At 43.0% G+C, this 13,692-nt stretch overlaps 1 protein-coding gene across 8 annotated transcripts in view; it reads right to left on the bottom strand.

Moving 5' to 3' along the window:
- MGAT5 (alpha-1,6-mannosylglycoprotein 6-beta-N-acetylglucosaminyltransferase) overlaps positions 1–13,692 on the bottom strand; it is a 99,212-nt gene that overhangs the window by 11,461 nt on the left and 74,059 nt on the right. The window lies entirely within an intron of this gene.

Raw genomic sequence — 13,692 nt, 5'->3', positions numbered from 1 at the left:
ATCAAGGCTCGTCCTTGTTCCAACTCAAGGTATTGTTGAGCAGGCTAAAAACAATGGTGAATTAAGACCCCAGTGAGTTTACCAAGCCACAAGTGTGTTTTTTTTCTTCCCTACTTTCCTCACTCACATCATACCTACGAATCGCTGAATACATTGCAATGCGAAGAAACACCTGTAGATGCCAGCGTTTGTGGCTTTCGTTCATCTCCGCACATGCTATAACCTCGAGAATCTCAATCTCAGCCAAATTTCAAAAATTAAAACTTCTTTATTGACTTCAGCAGTATTTCTGGCTGCTAATAAAATAAAATAAAATATAAAAAAAGCATTACTTTGTCCAATTCAGACATTGCTTGACATTCTCTGGGTGCATGACGTTTATAAAACCGATCAGCGATTGCTAATCGCTTACCAAGCCAGCCGTTCCTTATCAACCGTATTGTTGGGGCAGTGAAGCCACTTGGTGAGTGCTCTTAAAATATTCGCACTGTCACTGAATATATCGATCGACTTGAACAGAGTTCAGGGCCCATTCGCCTGCGTTTGGCCGTGCGGTCCCTCGGGTGATGGTTTTGCTCCCTGAAAATGTGCAATATTATTTTACATCACAAGTTTCCCCTTTTTGTCTGAACTTCTTTCATTATACGACCTGTCACTTTTGCAACGATAGATACATATTTAAAAAAAAAAATTAAACGTTTAATTTTAAAATAAATAACTAAAAATTCTTCAACCGTTTGGTTGTGGTGCTTGCTCGAGTGGTTTGTCACTCAGGCAAGTGCTCTTCAAGCTTGGATGGCGGTATGGTGACAATTCTCCGTAGGACATTTCCAGAGTTAGGAAGGCAAAATATACACTAACAAGCTCAAATGAGCTAAGATCCTCATCCTCTTAATGATGACGTCATAAAAACGAATATGATGTCATTGTGATGTATCAGGTTTGCGATAAATTATATGTGCTCATGCCCAGCTTGATTCCCGCAAACAAAATTTAAACAGCTTGCCTAGTTTCGGAGATAATGGTATTGGCGATTTCTATTAGCGGCAATATTATGACGTCAACTTTTTTTCTAGGAAGAATTAACAAAATTGGAGATGGTTACTGCCTGCGCGTGGGCTTTCTGCATATGCATGGCAAGTTTCACGAAGGTCCGATGAAAACTCTGGGTTGTGAAACAAAAAAATGTCAAAAAATATGAATGACATCATAAAAATTGATACGACGTCATAGTGATGTATCATATGTGCGGTAATTCATCTCTGCTAATGCCCTGTTCGATTCCCGCAAACAGAATCCAAAAAGCTTGCCTAGTTTTGGAGATAATTTTTAGGTGATTTCCATTAGCAGAGATATTTTGACGTCATAACTTTTTTTCTAGGAGGAATTTTCAAAATCGGAGATGGTGACTGTCTGCGCAGGGAATTTTTACACATATATGCCAAGTTTCAGGAAGTTTCGATGAAAACTGTAGGCTGTGAAACAAAAAAGTCCACAAGAAGAAGATGAAGAACAACAACGTGAGTAAGACTTAGAGATCCTCCAAGAGATCTAAAAAGAGCAATCAGAGATTGCAGACCCTCTCCAGGACTTCTTTTTTTGTGGTATTTGTATAGTTTTGTGTGGTGTATTTCGTGTACTGGTGCGTTTCCTAATTAATGACACATAACTAGAACTGCCACTTTATAACTGCCCGCAGTGATGACCAGGTACCAAGACGTCCCGCTTTGATCGGACACCTGATCCTGACCCATGACGGTTTTTAATTATTATTCATTATTCAATTTAATTTAGAATGGGATTAAAATAAATTAAATTCAGATCAAATGGAAGCCCAAATAGGTACAGTCCTGCATTAGAGTAATCAGAAGGAACCCAAACAAACAAAAAGCAATGATGAAGTAATCAGGAGGAACCTGGATAGATATTCATGTTTCAGCTGCTACTCCTACACCCTCAAACCCACCCAGGCACAGCCAAGTGAGCCTTATTCAAAAAATATAAAAAATAACCCAGATTAAATTAGCATGCATGATGGGAAGAGTTGTGACGTTGGACAAATTTCTATTTTTGCCCTCAGATCAAAGGGACGTACGTGGCCATAAGTGTGACAGAAAACACAGGACAGAATAGCCAATTACATAACAGCGCGATGTCGCCGCGCTATAAAAATAGTAAACAATTCTGGCTGACACACCATGTATCGGATCAGGTTGAAATTTAAAACATGTATTCCTAATCACTACGAGATCATAATTGTGAAGTTTCACGTCGATTGATTTGGCAGTTCAAAATAAATATATATTTTAAAGATTTTCGCTCAATCCAATATGGCTGCCAGACCATGTGATCTATCAATTTATTCATGAATACCTTGGTAGCCCCAAGGCTTGGGGAACATTTGTGTGAAGTTTCCCCTCAACCTGTTCAGCCATCTGGAGAAGAAGATTTTTTATAGGTTTGTAGGTAAATCCAATATGGCTGCCAATCCATGTGACCTATATCATATGTGTGAACATTTTGTTCCTCATGGATAGGCGGTCATACGTGTAAAGTTTTGCCTTATTCCCCATAAGTACTTGCCATGTGCCAAGCTTCAATTTTTTCCTTCATGCAGTTTCAGATACAATGTATTTCCATTTTTCCAACATGGTTGCCACACCACGTGACCTATGACGTCATAATTATCAATCGAACATTCTACATGAGAAGTCGATTGGTGAAATTTTCGTCTCAATCTGACAAGCGGTTGCGGAGAAAAACAATAAAGTTCTGTGCGGACAAACAAACGGACCCAAATGCAATACCCTCTCCTTCGGCGAGGGTAATTGGATGATTACAATGAGTAAACTAGAGGGGGAGCACTCGGGAGAGTGCAAAACCTCCGCCGCCAATACTGCTGGGTCACTCAAGTGAACCTTATATCTTATTCATTAAATATGATGTCAACAATGCTAACAGAGTTATAGTTCTTTTCTCCATTTTTTTTTTGGGGGGGGGAGGGTTGGAAATCACTTCAAACATGTAAAAATGCAAAAAATAAACTGAAATAAAATAAAATAAAAAAATATCGAAATTTTGTTGAAAAAAAAGTTGCAAATTTTTTTTTTTCCCTAACAATTTCTTTTGGGGGGGGGGTTGGAAATCACTTAAAACATGTAGAAATGCAAAAAAAAAATTTCCTCTAACAATTTTTTTTTTGGGGGGGGACCAAGTCCAAAATTTAATGGCATGATCCTTGGACCATACCTAACCTCCCTCCCCCCACCAAGTTTCGTCGAAATCCGTCGAGGAGTTTTTCGGTAATACTGTTCACAAACAAACAAACAAACAAACAAACAGAAAGGGGTGAAAACAGTAACCTCCATCCATCTTCAAAGATGGCGGAGGTTAAAAATATTTTCAGTTGTTACAAAGCAAGTTATCGCCACATCACAGCGGGATAGCCGAGAGGTATGGTTGTTGCGGGGCCGGGACGTCGGCCACGAGCACGACCGCGAGACGGAGCCGCAAGTCGGCTCGACCGATCGCCCGGAATTCAGATCGTACTTCTCCGGAAAACTCCGGAGAATACAGGTCCTTTGCTTTGGACCATGAAGCGTCAATATTTCCACCACGTGGTACAGGGTTGTTCGCCAAATCTCAAAATACCTAGAGACCACGTGGCGATCTCCCGAGTCTTCACACCCTCGATGGAAAACGAGCCGCTTCCGAGCGGTTTAATCGCCAAGAACCGTCGGTCTAGATGTCCCCTTACGGAGGCACAACGGCCTTCAAGTGAGACGAGCGAACCAGGATGAGACCAGCCCAGCGTCGTCGAGCTGCGACCCGTGCCCGAGATGTCTAGCGAGCGTCGGGATCCGATGAGCGCAGACGCCGACAAAAGGATCAGCCCAATCTCTCTTCGACGACGAAAACGACGATCACGACAGGAGAGCCCTGTCCGATTGACTGACTCCCCTTTTATGCGCTCCGTGCGCGGCTCGACCCCTCCCCCCTCGGCGCGCTGCCCAACGCATCGGTGGGTGGGGGCTCGACCTTTCCCCGAGTAAGCGCGCCGAGGACGCCGGGAGCTGAGGGTATTTGCTGTTGATCGGTGGGTGGGGCTTGAACTTTCCCCCAGTAAGTGTGCGGAGGCGGCCGGGAGCTGAGGGTTTTCTCCTCTGCAGCATGTCTGCAACCAACGGTCATTTTGTTGCTGTCGTTGCGGAAGATGAGGTTTTCCTTCTTAAACTCCTAACTATTAAAATAAATCACAGCGCATTTACATTGATTCACCCACAAGACAAGGGAAGGAAGCTATCTATAAAACACATACTCACCGATATAACTAATCTATAGACCTGAATGTTGTGTGCGGTAGGTTTCCAAATTCGTAACACAGTCACTCTAAGCTGTCCAGCCTGGGTTCGAATCATCCTGGTGTTTCACAGGCAGGGAGATTCATCAGTGTGTGCCGTCTCTCGGATGGATGTTAAACAGGACGTCACATTTGCCGGAATGTCCCCCCCCCCTCATCCCTATCCCTCCCTCACACCTGTCTCTGCTCCCCCACCCTCTCCTCCCCCACCCTCTTCCTCTGTTTAGGGGACTGTTAAGGACTGATGGTTTAGTTTTGAATTAAAAACTACTTCCCCATTGCGTACATGTACGAATGACATTTTGAGTGAGCTGAACGGATGGTGTAAAGGTTGCTGCAATGTGAGAGCCTGGCCTTTGCCATGGAGATAGCATGGGTGTTTTAAACGCCTCCCCTCCCCGCGGTTTGATGTAGAACCCGTTGCTGTTTCGGCACATTTTACCCTTTCCAGCCCCTCACGCCGCCTTCTCTTCCCCGCCCCCCATGCTTCCTTCTTCCCAAACCCCTCCCCTCTTCACCCCCTATGGACATCCCCCGGCAGTGCCCACATGTTATATTAACCTACCCCATTTCATTCAATCCTGTGCGACCACTCACCCCCTTCTCCACAAGTCCCACGACTACGACTAAACGCAAGCCAAGAACCCTCACAGTTAACCCCTTCCAAACCACCTCCCTACTTCCCCCCTCCTCCTCACTCCCACCCCACCCTCCCACAGTGTATAGCAATATTTGGTGAGGCGTTGTTTTCCCCCACCCCCTGTCCCTGCTTCCCCCCCCCCCCCTTCCTTGCTTCCCCCCCCCTTCTCCCCTCCTCTCTCGATCTCGATCCACTTCTCCCCTCAGTCACCCTCTCTCTCCCTCCCATCAGCGAAGTGATGGGCTGTATTTGCTCGTTTAACATAAAAGTACTTCTAAAACACACATCATACAACTAACCAATGCATTGTGTGTCTTGTGCTTGAGAAAGGCCTCCACGAGTGCTTCTGTCTCTTCCTGAAGAGAGTTTGTAGATAGTGTCTCTGCTCTCGAGCTTTTGGATACCTCTTCTACGTCTTCTCTCCAATTGGACGCACCTTCCTCTCTCTCCAATCTGATTGGTTGCTTAGCACAGCAACGGATCCGAAGGAGTTTCTCAACATGAAGCAAATCCTTTCCTGAGAATTTCCAAAGGGTAGTTTATGCAACAGCCCTCAAGGAAATCCTTCGCAAAGAATTCAGTGTACCTCGAGAGGAATCTTTCCTGAAGGATGAGGGAATTTTATGCAACCAGGTCAAAGTCCTTCCATGGATATCATCAGCCACATTGATGTACAAAGCATTCATCAGCATTGGGATGATGAATGGCTGCCCTCCATGTTATAACCAGGTTCCACATCGTCGCCCAGGAAACATTCTTACGTTCACCAACTGATGCTGGCAGATGGGACGCGCAGTTTTAACATCCGGCCGAGGCACAGCACACTGTGATACAACGTCCTGCCTGCAAAGCACCGATCCTCCAGTCTGTAGTCTGATCAGGACTCACCACATGGTCGAGTTTGTCATGAGGAAGAAGCCGCTTGTTTGAGGTCAAAAGGTCAACTCAGGTGGAATTTCTAAAATCCTCAATTTTCATCCCATTGACTTGAAATTTGAAGAGTGTTTGCATATCAGGTCACTGAATTCCACCAGCCAATTATTTTTGAGGTCAAATTTGTTTTTTGGGTTTTGCAAGTATCGTTATCTGCACGACGTCATCTTCTTCTTGTTTGTTTGTTTGTTTGTTACTTGCAAAATAGAAGATTTTTCATGTGGATTGGTCAGTAGATTTTGGTATTCCGTCCATTTCTCTGTCGATCGCCGACAGGTCACCGATTCTAAACCGATCATCATTAAACTTTACGAAGTTGTTGAGGTCGTCTCAACTGAGAAGTCTATTGATTTTGAGGTCAAAGGTCATCTTGAGGACAAATTTCTAAAATCATTTTCATCCAATTGACTTGAAAGTTGAACATTATTTTCATATCAGCTTACTAAATTAAACCACCAATTATTTTTGAGGTTAACCTCAGCCAAAAGGTCAACATAGGCCAAAGGTCAACAACGAAGCTGGAATTTCTATAATCCTCAATTTTCACCCCATTGCTTGAAATTTGAAGAGGATTTGCATATCAGATTACTGAATTCAACCAATTATTTTTGAGGTCAAATTTGTTTTATGGATTTCACAAGTATGCACGACGTCTTCTTGTTTGTTTGTTTGTTTGTTCGGACGATATCTCAGCCATCCTATGATGTTGGAAGCTTAAATCTGGGGACAAAAGTGATGATGTGCTTTTGCAAAAATTGTTTATTATTTTTTGATGAATCAATCAATTGATTAATTACTTAATTATTATCGATTTATTAATTATATATTTTGTTTCTCATCTGAGCAATATCTCAGGCACCTTTTGAGCTTGGAAGCTGATATTTGGACACGACAGTGAACAAGTGATTTGGCTCGAAAGAGTATTTTTCATTTATTTTGAATAGTATTAACAAATCAATTAATTAATTATTTTCTTTCTTGCTTGTCTGGGTGATATCTCAGCCATCCTTTGAGCAAGAAGGCTGAAATGTGGGGACCAAAAGTGAAGATCTGCTTTGACAAAAACTTTATTTTTTGATTAATCAATTCATCGATTAATTACTGATTTATTTTCTCATTCTGGCAATATTTCAGACATATTTTGAGCCAGGAAGCTGATATTTGGACATGACAGTGACCACGTAATTTGTATATAAAGGGTATTTTTGATTTATCGATTAATCAAATAATTATATTAATTTTTTGATTAATTAATTTTCAAAAAGTTACAGATTCGGATGAAACAGTGGTGGTTTCGGTATGCTATTCAGCAATTGATTGAGAAATTAATTCTTTTACGATTATTATTAATTTATTTTAATTCTGCAATGTATAAGTTATTGCACACTGCTCCTTCCCAATTCCGACTCCATGTGCTGCAAGGTGGCATCGCCGGGCACCTTTGGTGCCCCGGCAATGTTGCGCGCTGGAGGATTGTGACATTTATTTGGAATGGGGGTGGTGGTGCACTTTGAATGTGTCAGTCCTTGTTTCAGTTTTTTTTTAATCCTCGCCAGAGGAGAGGGTATTGCATTTGGGTCCGTCTGTCTGTCTATCCGCACAGAACAAGTGTTTTCTCTCTACAACCGCTTCAGGCCCGTAGCCAGGGATCAGTATTAAGGGGGGAATATGAACTGGATGGGGGGGGGAGGCACAATTATTATATTTAATATTTTGATAACCCGGTATACTATTGTATTCATGCAGCATTGACATCTATACTGAGGTTGCCGTCGCATACTAACGAAATTGATCTCAGCTAGATTTAATATCTACCGATGTTTTTGGCCTAAAATTATTCGAATGCAGGAGAGCCGCAACAAACTGGCACATTCACAATGCAGATATTCAATGATTAGACAATTGGCACCAATTCAGGTGAACTTATACAAGGTGTTGTCAAGAATTGGCATTAGAAAATTAATATACCAGAGATACAATGACTAAACGGGGGAGGTTGGCACCAGAATCAGTGCACTTTAAAATAAGATACAGTAGGCTATGACCTGCGATCATCACATTAAACTATCAACAGCAAATACGACCAGCCTGAAGATACCACAAGGTCCGCATTTAAAGCAGTCAATTACAAAGCACTACATATGGGATATGCAAAGCACCAAACACAACATTTAACTTAAACATCAGAAGTACAAAGCAGCCGACCACGGCGGGTGCTGACCACAACCACACTGCAACCACAACCACACACACAATCTGAACTCCTCGTATAGTTTTTATACCGCTGTACTCGCTGTCAGAAGAGCTGCAGGCGACGTGTCTCGGTGTGGAATCTTCTGAGGACCTTCTCCTTCCATTCATTCAGGCATTTACGTGTGAGGTCTCTCTCGAAGGCCAGCTGTACCAGTTGTGCCTTGCGTGCATGGACCGTCGATGGTCAGTGAAGACATTCCTCAATGTTGAGAATGAGTTTTCACACATGGCAGTGGACGTACCAAATGTTAGTCCAAGTCTCACAGCAGTCACTACACTTGGCATGGCTTCCAGCGTTTTGTGGTATGTTCAGAGGAGTTTTTGTGTTGTCCATCTCTCGTTTGGCTGCTTTTCTGTCTGTGAGCGAATAAACTGCTTTGCAACCACACTCTGTTTCACTGATGGTTGACTCTGTTAATGTCATGATGTGCTGGAGCAAGTGGGGATCCAAAAACGTGCCATTTTCAGGATTCAAGGCAGCGAGTGAACGGGCGAGTTGTGTGTTGCACTCACTGAAGCGCTGAGCGATCTCTCCAAGCACAGTGTCAATTGCGCTGTAAAAAACCCTCTGCAGTTCTGTCTTATCATTGTCGTTGGTTTGTCCTGTAGTCTCCAAAACTACAAACTGTTCTAAGTTTTTATGCATTGTGTGTCTCCGTTTTGGTGATGCAGGTGTAGAAGTGTGAGCATCGTTGGCCTTGTTCCACAGATCAGTGAACTCATCCTCAGAGCGGAGTTTCTTCACGCACTCTGAAGCACTCGCCACCAGTTCCAACCCCGTTAGCAAGTCCATGTCCTCTGCCTGCAAGAGTCTGTTAGGGCCATCTAACAACATCAGCAGTTTTTGTACAAAGATAGCAATGAACATGAAGGCAGGCCCAGAGACTTCCCGCAAAAGCCCAATAGCCTCCATCCTCATCTCTGCACCGTAGGCGTGCTCTGCATCAATCTCCGACAGTAAGGATGTGATATCCTTAAAAGATCCTATGATCACAGACACGGTGGCTAAATATCCCGTCCACCTTTGATCAAGAAGTCATTTTAATCGCTCACCTTTAGACTGTGCAGCAACAGTGGGCTTTCTGAAGAATTTGTACTGGCAACAACAAACCTCGAGGAAATCAGTGACAGCTTTCTCTGCTGCCAGTGCGTGGATAACTACCAGATGGAGTTGGTGATTTAAGCAGTGCACTTCGGGGATTTCTCTTTCCAATATCTCTTGCAACAACTTTTGCACCCCACCGTGCTTCCCAGCCATTACTGAAGCCCCGTCGTATACCAGACTTAATATTTTTGACGTGTCAAGTCCTGTTTTTGTCAGCTCTGCAATTATTAGGTCTGTCAATGTTTTTGCATCTCCAGCGTCGGCTGTAGCTGTTGTGAGTAGATGCTCTGTTGCTTCATTTGATGCCGATACAAAGCAAATGATGATTGATATGTTCTCACATTCAGTGGGTCCCTCGTCCCATCCACCTTGATGGTAAACCACGATGTGCAGACTTCTTCCACGATGGCATCCATCACAACATTACTCAATGTGCAGATCAGTGCATTCTGCATTTCCGGACTAGTATAGCTTGCATTTCGTGGGATATGCTTTATTATTTCGGCCAGCTCGGTGTCTTTTTTGAGTGTGTTGTTTAAAAGCGAGAGAAAGAGCCCACTGTGCCCGTCTGACATATCCTCAAAATTATCAAGGCTCCCACTAAAAAGGTATCTGATTTTCGGCGAGAAATCCCACAAAATCTATAAGAGCAGACACATAGTACCGGTTTCTATTTAACTGGTCAGCATTGAGGAGTGTGGAAATCTCCTTACCACAATTGATGCGCCTCTCATTCTCCTTCCACCTCAAAACACAAGTTAAATGTTCCCTTGAAATTGCGTGTGTGAAACCCCCTGCCTTTCTCAATGGCATGTTTCCAATTCCGGTAGCCTCGCACTGTGAAAGTAGAGTCCACTGGGCCGCGTGCAGTGTTAAACTTCCTACATGGATAGCAGAATGCTGCATCTGTCTGCACACTGTATTCCAGCCATTCATTAGTCTGGTACCACGAGGACACAAACGAGCGACACTTGTTCTGCAACAGATGGCGAGGATACGGCTGTAGAACAACCTGATTCGGTCTCTCACTTCCAAGATCATCGGGAAGTGGTTTGACAGTCACAGCAGGTCCCGAGACCGCCGCCGAGTGGGAAACTCGGCTGCCTGCGCTGGAGCTCCAGCTGTAGGGCTGACGTTGCTGGCTTGGCCAGCTTCTGTCGGTATTTCAGACATGATCGTCTTTTCCTCCTCCTCCTCGAACTCCTCCCACAACATGTCTTTCATCATCTTCTTCATTTTCGTCGCTTGCATTTTTTCCTTTTCTGAGCCATTTTCGTATATCCATCATCCACGTCTTTTTCTCCTGCTGCAAGCTCGTGCTCCGTGACTCGCCCCTCGTGACTCGCGTCACTAATCTCACGACTCGCGAAATTTGACGGTTGACGGTTTTATTTATTAAATGATCCATGCATCAAAAACAGGTTTTATCTGCATAATTTCAAATGTAAGCACGATTGCAAACACACATTTTTAATTTTTATTATAAAATTACTTTTGTAAGATGGAGGGTTGACGGGTTGTGAAGGTCACGTGGTGCACGTGCACTTCATCTTTAATTATGTAAATTTATGTCTTTTCCTTAATCATATTATGACTATATTACATTTATACCTAACTTACAACCAATCAGGTAACCTGCTTAATAGGGCCTCCATATCGAAGACGCTGATTGGCTATTCCTTAAAACTAAATGATCCACAATATAGATATATATATATATATATATATATATATATATATATATATATATATATATATATATATAAAACCACCCACAACATCGACATTCGACACGAGGTCTTGGCTGCTGGCGTTGGTGCTTGTGTTATTATCTTTTACCTTGTGGGCTTGGACTGTATCGTCTTGCCAATTGCTTTTGGAGATGCGCTGGCAAGCGCACACATCTCTTGACTGTTATTCAAAGAAGGATATTATTAAAGAACAGTTTATCCAAGAAGGCCTTATTATTCACCACGTTGAACATCTGGAATAAGGGTTTTAGTTCACACAGGTGAACCCTTAAACAGCAAGTTCACAGTGGGCACTCATTCTTAAACACCAAGTTGTTCACAGGGTGCAACAGGGCATAAATGGGTGGCGTACAAGTGGGGGGGGGGCACTAGATGCGCCATGGGGGGCATTGCACCCAAATACCCCCCCCCTAGCGACGGGCCTGAACCGCTTGACTTGTCAGAATGAGGTGAAAGTTTCACCATAGGAGCGACTACTCATGTAGAATGTTTTAATAACAATTATGATGTCATAGGTCATTTGGTGTGGCAGCCATGTTGGAAAAAAGGAAAAACTATGGACCTCTGCGTCTCCAAAACCACACCAAGGAAAAAATGAAACTTGGCACGTGTGCAAGTACTCCTCATGGAGAACAAGTGATTTCTTTACGATTCATAGGTGCCTTCGTTGTGATGTCATAATTGCACACATAGAATGATACATCCAATCAGTATGAAAATTTATGAAGGTCATCTCGGGATAAATTGGTCCACAGAAAAAAAAAAATTGATGTCATCGGACATGTGGTTCGGCATCCATATTGTTTGGAAATAATGATAATTAAAAAACCCTCAAAAATCTCTGAAAGCCAAACAGATCGAGGCAAACCTTTACATGTATGACCACCTATCCATGAAGAACAAAAGATTCACACATATGATGGCATAGGTCACATGGTTTGGCAGCCATATTGGATTTATCTTAAAACCAATTAAAAAACAAATCTTCTTCTCCAGAATGGCTGAATAGATTGAGGGCAAAGTCACACAAATGTTCCCCGAGCCTTGGGGATATATAGCACAATATCTCAAAATTGTATTGGGCCTGATATGTTCTTGTGGATCAGGCATTGTGTGGTGGAGGTATGGGCTCTATTGAGTGCCCTTATAGTTTGATGTATGCCTGATGTTGGCTTAACGGTTAGGGTGGTGGGCTTGGGATCCAAGGATCCTGAGTTCAAATCCCACTCGGCTGTTGAATTAATACCAGGTGGGGTTGACTGTGCCTATCATCCTTCCGAGGTCGGCAAAATGATTGCCAGCTTGCTGGTATACTTTGTCGGAGTGGCGACCCGTCCAGGATTGTGCGCAATAGACAAGGAGAATGCTTAGGCAGCACCAACGCCCTGCCCAGAGTATGGTCCCAATGGATGGATGAATAGTTTGATGTGGATTCTTTGATTTTTTTTTTTTGAATGAGGCTAACTTGGCTGCACCTGGATGGGTTTGAGGGTGGAGGAGTAGCAGCTGAAACCGAATCCTATCCAGGTTCCTCCTGATGACTTCACCTTTGGTTTTTGCTTGTTTGTGTTCCTTCTGATGACTCCAATGCAGAACTATACCTGCAGTATTTCGTCTTCCATTTGATTTGAATTTATTTTCATCCCATTCTGAATTAAATTGAATACGACTAAATATCATGGGTCGGGTGTCCGATGAAAGCACGGTTGCATCAAAGCGGGTTGTCTTGGTGCCTGGTCATCACTGCCAGTTCTAGTTGTGTCTATTATTAATTACAAACACACCAGTACACAAACACCACACAAAAGTCCTGGTGAAGATCTGCAACCTCCGATTCTCTTTTTCTTCTTTTGTTTTACAAAATGGGTTGATCCACACCAAGCCATACATCCATGCTTCGTGGAAATCTGCCCTTCCATTTGAAGTAACAGCTTGCTTCCGTACATGAACGTTTACTGACCATTTGTACCTTACATATGGCAATTTACACCTCTCACTTTGACTGTACCGAAAAAAAAAATCCTTTCTATTTGTAAACATACTCGGCAAGGTGGGAGGACAAAAATACAAAAATTATAATTCATTCCATGAAATGAAGAGAAACAAGGATAACCCAGAAGAGTGCATACCTTCACCATGCTCAAAAGTTTAAGTTTTGTATTCCACCAATAGGCCAGATCTGCATCTGGACCTGAACCAAAATCTAATAGGCTTGTTCTCGTCACTTACCGAACTCATCGACCAAGTTTTATTACCTATCGACAACTTTTTGAAATACCGTGCAATGTATAGTTTTTGGCAATATCTCTCAATGGTGAAGAATCACTTGAAGAAAAATATCCGGATCCATATCCAGATCTTCACCAAAATATCTCATCAATTCATCCTCTTCACACACTCAAACTGTGCACCAAATTTCGTCCGAATCTGTCAATAACTTTGAGATATCTTGCTCATAGATAAAGACAGGCAGACAGACTGACAAACAGGGGTGAAAATATAACCTCTGTCCACCATCAGTGGCAGAGGATAAGAGAAGTAAAGAGAGCAAGTAAGAGACAAGTGTAGAAGGAAGTGGGAGAAGGGTCATGCATCGAGCAGAAAGGGAGAGGGGAGGGGAGTGAAAAAAAAGGCCATAACCTATATTTCC

This window comes from Eptatretus burgeri, chromosome 3 (genome assembly GCF_056783735.1).
Source record: "Eptatretus burgeri isolate ZD-2024b chromosome 3, Ebu_testis_v1, whole genome shotgun sequence".
Taxonomy (NCBI): Eukaryota; Metazoa; Chordata; class Myxini; order Myxiniformes; family Myxinidae; genus Eptatretus; species Eptatretus burgeri.
The sequence above is the reverse complement of the archived record's forward strand: the minus strand, read 5'-3'. Positions and strand labels throughout refer to the sequence as shown.